Below are 7,620 nucleotides of genomic sequence, written 5' to 3'. Positions count from 1 at the left end.
TTAATTAAATTTAAAAAATAAATAAATAAAAGCAGGGCGTGGTGGGGCGCCGCACTGCTTTGATCCCGGCACTCAGAAGGCGGAGGTAGGCGGAGTTCGAGGACACCCTGGTCAACAGTAGCAAGTTCCAAGACAGCCAGGGCTATGCAGAGAAACTGTCTGGGATAATCAAAAAATAAATAAATACATTAATAAAAATCAATTTAAACCCCTCATATCATCGGACTGTTGGTGTAAATCAATGACAGAGCATTTGCCTATCATGCAAGCAGATCCTACGCCCAACTTGAGCTGAAATATTTATTTTTCTGTCCAGAAGAGAAAAAAATTAATTAATTTACCTGGCGAGGGTTTTTGTTTGTTTGTTTGGCTTGGTTTTGTTTTGTTTTTGCTGTATTTTGTAGTTTTTATTTTTTTGAGACAGGGTGTCTTTGTTAGTGTTATTATTGCTACTGGGGATAGGGGAGGAAAGCATTCATGTCACTCACAATTCCGTACAAGTTTCTCATCAAAAGCAGTCAGGGTGGGAGCTGAAGCAGGGCAGGAACCCAGAGGCAGGAGCTGATGCAGAGACCATGGAGGGTGCTGCTTACTGGCTTGCTCCTCACGGCTCATTCAGCCTGCTTTCTTATAGAACCCAGGACACCAGCCCAGGGATGTCCCCATCCACAATGAGCTGGGCCCTCCCCAACAATCACTAATTAAGAAATTGCCTTACAGAGCCAGGTGTGGTGGAACACATCTTTAATTCCACCACCCTGGAGGCAGAGGCAAGCAGATTTCTGAGAGTCCCAGGCCAACCTGGTCCACAATGTGAGTTCCTGGACAGCCAGGAATAATACACAGAGAAACCCTGTCTTGAAAATCAATTTTATGTAGGCATTTTCTCATCAGAAAGGCTTCCTCATCTCTGATGATTCTAGGTTGTGTCTAGTTGACATAAAACCCAGTCAGTACACAGTGTCTCACTATGTAGCCTTGGTTGATCTTGGAACCCGCTATGTAGGCCAGGATGTCCTCAAATTCACAGAGTTCCACCTGCCTTTGCCTCCCCTATGCAGGGATTAAGGCCTGCGCCACCACTCCTGGCTATCCATCAGTATATTTAAACTTGCATTTGATTCTGAGTGTTCAAACTGGTTCTGATGCCATACCCTTTCTGCTACCTTTGTCAGGGTATCACTATGTAGCCAGACTGGCCTCCAAAACTCTCCCTCCCCACCTCTGGCTTTAGAGACAGACTCTCAGGTCTCACAAATGCTAGGCAAATGCTGTACCAATAAACTACATCACCAATCTTTTTTTTTTTTTCTTGTACTTTTTAATTTGAGACCAGATTTCAAATTGCCCAAGCTAGCTTTGAATTCACTCTGTAGCACAGGCAGACCTTGAACTTGTGATGCTTTTGAATCCTCACTCTGCCAGCACCTGGGACTACAGGTCTTTGCCTTAAGGCTAAGCTCTGGCTTCTCTGATCTTCTGCTTTGCAAATGCTGGGATTACAGATTTGCCAGGCTCCGAATGTATTCATTCACATGTAAGGTATCTCACAATTTAAAGATAGACACAGGGTTAAGGATCAATAGATAACTAGCATTAAGGATTTTTGGAGGACTGGGCTAGGTATTTCCACTGTCATTAAACATTTTGGAGCCGGGTGGTAATATGCATGCCTTTAAACCAAGCATTTGGGAGGCAGAGGCAGGTGAATCTCTGTGAGTTCAAGGCAGGCCTGGTCCACAGAGAGAGTTCCAGGACAGCCAGAACTACACAGAGAAACCCTGTCTCAAACCCCTCCAAAACCAAAGCAAGCAAAGCAAAACATTGTGGCTGCATGAACCCTGGACATGACAAAGTTGGTGATGTGCTTGCAATGCAATAACTACATGTTAAACCTCAGAACTCATTGAGAAAGCTGGACACAGTAGCATGCATCTGTAATCTCAGCTCTACTATCAGAAGAACAGCCATGGAGACAAGAAAGACCCTGTAGACAGCAAGGACATATACCCTCAGCTGTCCTTAGGCCTCCACACTCACAAGTTTTGGACACAGAAACTAAGAACTAATATTTTAGTTAGCACACAAAATAGTGGGTTGTATTATGACACTTCATTTATAACATTTATAATATCTTCCATTGTCCTCTCTTGTACAACAACAATAATAATAACCATCATTATCATCTATAGAAAAGTTAGCTCAGCCAGGCTATGGTGGCTCACACCTTTATTCCCAGCACTCAGGAGGCAGAGGGTAGCTGATCCCTGTGAGTTCAAGGCCAACCTGGACTACAGAGCAAGTGCCAAGACAGGCTCCAAAGCTAACAGGGAAACCCTGACTCAAAAAAAAAAAAAAAAAAACAAACAAAACACCAAGAAACAAAACAAAAAAAACAAAAAAACAAAAAAAAAAAAAAAAAAAAAACAAGAAAAGTTGGCTCAAAAACTTTTTTTTTTTTTTTTTTTTTTTTTTACACAACAGGGTTTCTCTGTGTAACAGCCAAAGCTGTCCTGAAACTCACTCTGTAGATCAGGCTGGCCTTGAACTCACAGAGATCCATCTACCTGCCTCTGCCTCCCAAGTGCTGGGACCAAAGGCATGCACCACCATCACACGGCAGAGATTCTTAAAAGTAGACATATCAATTTTGTCTGGCAAAGTAGTCACCCAGAGCTGGAGTGACCCAGTCTGGTCTCTAGGTCACCCCAAGGGCCACCCACTTTTCTGAGTTTTGAGCGGCTCCGAGGAGTCCTGGGCTAACAATGGAGCTGATCTGGTGGGAGCCCATACCCTGGTCTCCTGGTCTCCCAAATTCACTTTAGGTCTGAGTAGCTCTGCCTGGAGTCTAGCCCTGCTCTCCTGTTGAAGCCATGGTTGAGTACCTAACTTCAGATGTTGCTGAAGAGTGGAGATGGGGAACTTGGAGCTATAGAGATGAACCCCATCTTACAGGGGCCACAGCTTCCCTCTTTGTAGTCTCTGCTGGACTTGCCATCTTTCACAAGGTGCCTGAAGGGACCATGGGATGGCTTCTCTGTCTATCATTGCGTGAACTTTTTCCTGGGAGGGGTGGCGACTATTGGACCCCACACACACACACAGAATAGGTGTACTGGAGAGTGGTGATGGAGAAGTGTGGATGTCACAAACATCGGGGCCTTTCAGATTAAGTCTGGGATGAGGTAGGACAGCATCTGGAAACCAAGGCACATGAATAACGGCAAACCACTGCGAATGTGCAGTGTTTGGCAAACTGTCTTTTAGTACGAACTATGTGCTCATGACAAGCTCTTCATACGTGTGCTAACATGGGAGGGATCTGAAGTACAATACAGATTTCACAATAATCTCGATGGACGTGGGTCATCATTGTTCTTCCATTCTAAATGTGAGGGAACTTACTGGAGTAAAACTGTGAGGGATGGATCTGGAAAAAATCAACACACGTAAAGAAATACAAAATGAAAAGGTTGGGTATTAAGGCACATGCCTTTAATCCCAGCACTCAGGAATCAGGGGCAGGAGGATCTCTGTGAGTTTGAAGCCAGCCTGGTCTACAGAGCGAGTTCCAGGACAGCCAGGGCTACACAGAGAAACCCTGTCTGGAAAACAATAGGAAACAAAAACAAATATGTAAAATAAGTAAATAAATAAAAATGAACAAAAATTGGCACATAATAATTGTGCATATTTATGGGACACAAAGTAACACAAGACCATATTTCAAAAGGGAAGAACAGACCAGTGACATGGCTCAGAAGGCAAGGACGCTGGCCACTGAGGAGGACACCTGAGTTCACCTGCATCTGACAGTGGAGAGAACAGACTCCTGAAAGTTGTCTCAAAATTTGTCCTCAAAGCTTACCTGTACTAGGGTTGGGCATGGTGGCTCATAACCTGCAATCCTGGGCAAAAGCAGGAGAATTCAGCCCAAGTTCAAGGCCAGCCTGGCCTATATAGTGAAACCCTGTCTCAAAAAGACAAAGGAAAGGAGCAACAGAGAGGCAAAGGATTCAGCTCCAGCATCCTTGTTCCCTGCAGCTGAAGCAATCCATAAAAGCTGGCGGGAAGGAGGGAACAGGGGGGCCAGGCAGGCAGTCAGGCAGGGAACTCATTTCCTCCTGGATATTAAAGATGATATCAGGCAGGAGTGAGTCTGCCAGAGAGCTGGTGCTGTGATGGGCTGTTCCAAACAGAGCTCTATCTCAAGCTGCATCAGCACACCAGTTTTGTGAATGCGACAAAGCAAGGCCTGGCCCCACCCTGGATCACCTTCCCACCCTCCATAGCCCAGCTGAGAGGTAAGCAAAACAGACCCCAAACTCCTGCCCAGTCCAGAACATCTGACTCATCTGGCTGGCTCTGCCCCAAAAGGTGACACTGTAGTGCCTTGTGATGGTAGCCTTATGTGGTATCCGATTTCTAAGGTTCTTCACACACACACACACACACACACACACACACACACACACACACACACGGGGGGGGGGGGGGGAAGAAGAATGTCTTGGGACTGGGAGACAACTAAGTTAAGTGTCTACCGTGGAAGCATAAGGTCCTGAGTTTGGATCTCCAGCACCCAAGTAAAATCCAGGCAAGGTGACCTAGAGCTGGTGGGGAGGATGGGCTGTGGAGGCGGATCCCCAGACTCATTGGCCAGTCAGGAAGGGTGGACAGACTAGAAAGGTAGCCCACTGGTAAAGAATGCTTGCTGTACAATCATGAGGAGGTGGTTTGGATGCCAGGATGCCTCCCACCCATAACCCCAGACAGCCAGCATCGACCTCTAGCCTCTAAACAAATATGTAATACCCACATAAGTGTGTAGTGAGGTATCCACCCCTCTCGTGCTTGCTGCACTGACCCCGCCCATTGGGATAAGGGGACAGGTGCAGGCATGACTTTGAGGAACTAGGTCTGGGGTCCAGGACCCCAGCTTGCTCTTACTTCCTGGCCGGAGACAGAGAGTATCTGGAGGCATCCTTGGCACAGGAACCTGCGGCCATCATCAGTTTCTGGTGTAAGTGATTTCTCCCCGAATAAACATCCATCAGCCTATTGTTTCCCAGATTCTTATTTACCATGCTTTATAAATGCACACACACACACACACACACACACACACACACACACACACACACACACACCTTAATTTTAGGGCTCAGTCAGCTACAGCTCCGTAGGTAGAGGGACCACTTAGCACGCACAAAGCCCTGAGTTTGATACCCAGCATTACAGAAACCATCTTCAGGTGGCTCACGCTTGTATCCTCAGGATTTGGAAGCCTGAGGCAGAAGGATTGCTGAGACTTCAAAGCCACCCAGACTACATAAGGAGCTCCACAAACAAAAACTGAGAAATAAGCTGTCATAAGTCCTCATTTCTCTTCTGTCTCAGAGGTAACAGCTCCTGGATAGAATACTTACCTCTTTTGTCTGTTCTTTTTTAACTTTTGAGCACACATTTTGAAGAAATAAAAGGAACAGCACTATGGATGCAACCCTGAAGGGCCCTCTCAGACTCTTGTGACACGTAACTCTAATCTTGGCACTAGAGGCCGAAGCAGGAAGAGTGCAGGTTCTGGGACATCTTGGGCTACCTAGGGTGAGTAGAGAGGGAGGGGGAAGTGGGGAGAAAGGATAGACGGGAAAGGAATGGGAGGGAATGGAGGAGGGGGACAGAGAAGGGGAGAGGGGTGGGGAAGGAAGAGGCTTTCAAAACGAAGTCAGGGTGCCATCAAGGGCTCAGGGCTTAGGCATGTCTCAGGCTTCTGCTTAAGAACTTGAACCCCACCCTTCAGCTGCAGGCCTCTGAGAGGACCAGATAATTACAGTGTGCCCAGAGATCCAAGATGTTTATCAGGGTGCAGCTGACTCCTGCTTCAGGGACAGTTCCAGTGTCTGTGGGTCACAAGGTCCCTGTCAAACAACATCTGCATCCTTTCTCAGCTCCAGGAGTAGTTTCTTCTTAAATAATTGGTAACTTACCGATCCGTCTTCTGGTGTTTTGTTTTGTTTTGTTTTGACAGGATCTCATTTTGTAGCCTGTGCTCACCTTGAACTCTTGCCAAATGCTAAGATAGACACTTTCAGTTATGGCTACAATTAGGTTGAGTGTCCCTCATATCTATGTGTCAATGACTTGATCTAGAGGGTGGCATTACTGGGAAATGGTGACGCTTTAGGAGGTTAAGGTCTGCAGTCGCAGGTGGTGGTGGCGGGACCCTTGTAGAGGTCAGGAGGCCCCAGCCTCTCTGTGTCCTGGACTCGGGGCACTTTATCCCTTCCACATGCTCCCACCAAGGTGCACTGTCCTCACCCGAAACTAGAGTGGACTCCACAACGCCGGACAAAACGGCCTCTACCTCTAGTTAGGGTGTGTGCGTGCATGTGTACACTCGTGGAGGCCAGAGGCAGGCATTGAGTGTGCTAAATTGCAAGTCACCTGTTTCTTTGAACCAATCTCTCCCTGAACCTGAAGCTCACGTCTTCTCATGTAGGTTGGAAGCCAGCGAAGACCAGTGGCTCCCCTGTCTCTGCCTCCCCATAAGTTGGGCTATGGGCATTGGTGGAAATATCTAGCTCGTTACATAGGTTCTGGGATCCTAAGGTTCTCATGATTAGACAGCAACCAATCATGCTCTTCAAAGCCGTGCCAGTTTGGTTGGTAGGTTGGTAGGTTTTGGGTTTGGGTTTTTTGTTTTGTTTTGTTTTCTGGAGACATTCTTTCTATGTAGCCCAGGCTGGCTGCAATTCCCAATCCTTCATCCTTCTGCCTCCTGAATGCAGGGCCTTTCCCCCTTTATTAGTTAAGCATCTCAGGTGGTTTGGTACTGCAACACGACGCTGACTAATCATCTTGTGATGCGTTGTCTTTTCTGTCAGTGTAAGCTTTACTTTCCCTACTCCCTTTGGAACATTGACTCAGCCTATCCACGCCTATGTCTCCCAAGTTACAGTTCCCACTACCCCCACATAAGGCTCCCTTATGTTCTGTTTTTAGACAGGGTAGGTTCTCACTATGTAGCCCAGGCTGTCCTCCATGCTCCCATGCAAGCATTAGCCAGACCTGGCTGACGAGCTTTTGAGAGGAGATCAAGCATGTTCAGGATGACCTAGACTGCCCTCCAATTCCGTGTCCGGAACTCAGCCTGCTGAGTGCTGGAATTACAGATGCACCTCATCCCTGGCCTTCAGGGCTATCTAGGGAGGCTTGGTTTTGTCACAAGGGGTGAACTTTGATTGTATCAGTCACAATCTGTGATCTCAACGGAAGTGTTTTCCGCTGTCGGACAGCCCTTCAGCCAACTCTTGTTTTCAGTCTTTTCTTCTCCTTCATTTTTTTTTGGGGGGGGGGAAGAAAGGCTTTTTTATTTATTTGTTTGTTTGTTTAGGTTTATTTTTATTTATGTGTTGGTGAGTGTGGAGGCCAGGAAAGGGCATTGGCTCTCCCGGAGCTGGACTTACAGGCTCTTGTGAGCCACCTGCTGAGTGCTGAGACCTGAACTAGAGTCTGCTGGAAGTTCTTCACTTCTGAGCCCTCTCTCTAGTCCCATGGGGCAGGGGGGCTTTTTTGAGACAGTATTTCACACTGCCACAGGCCGCCCGCAATCCTGTC

This window comes from Phodopus roborovskii, unplaced genomic scaffold (assembly GCF_943737965.1).
Source record: "Phodopus roborovskii unplaced genomic scaffold, PHOROB, whole genome shotgun sequence".
NCBI classification, from domain to species: domain Eukaryota; kingdom Metazoa; phylum Chordata; class Mammalia; order Rodentia; family Cricetidae; genus Phodopus; species Phodopus roborovskii.
Note: the sequence above shows the minus strand (reverse complement) of the source record.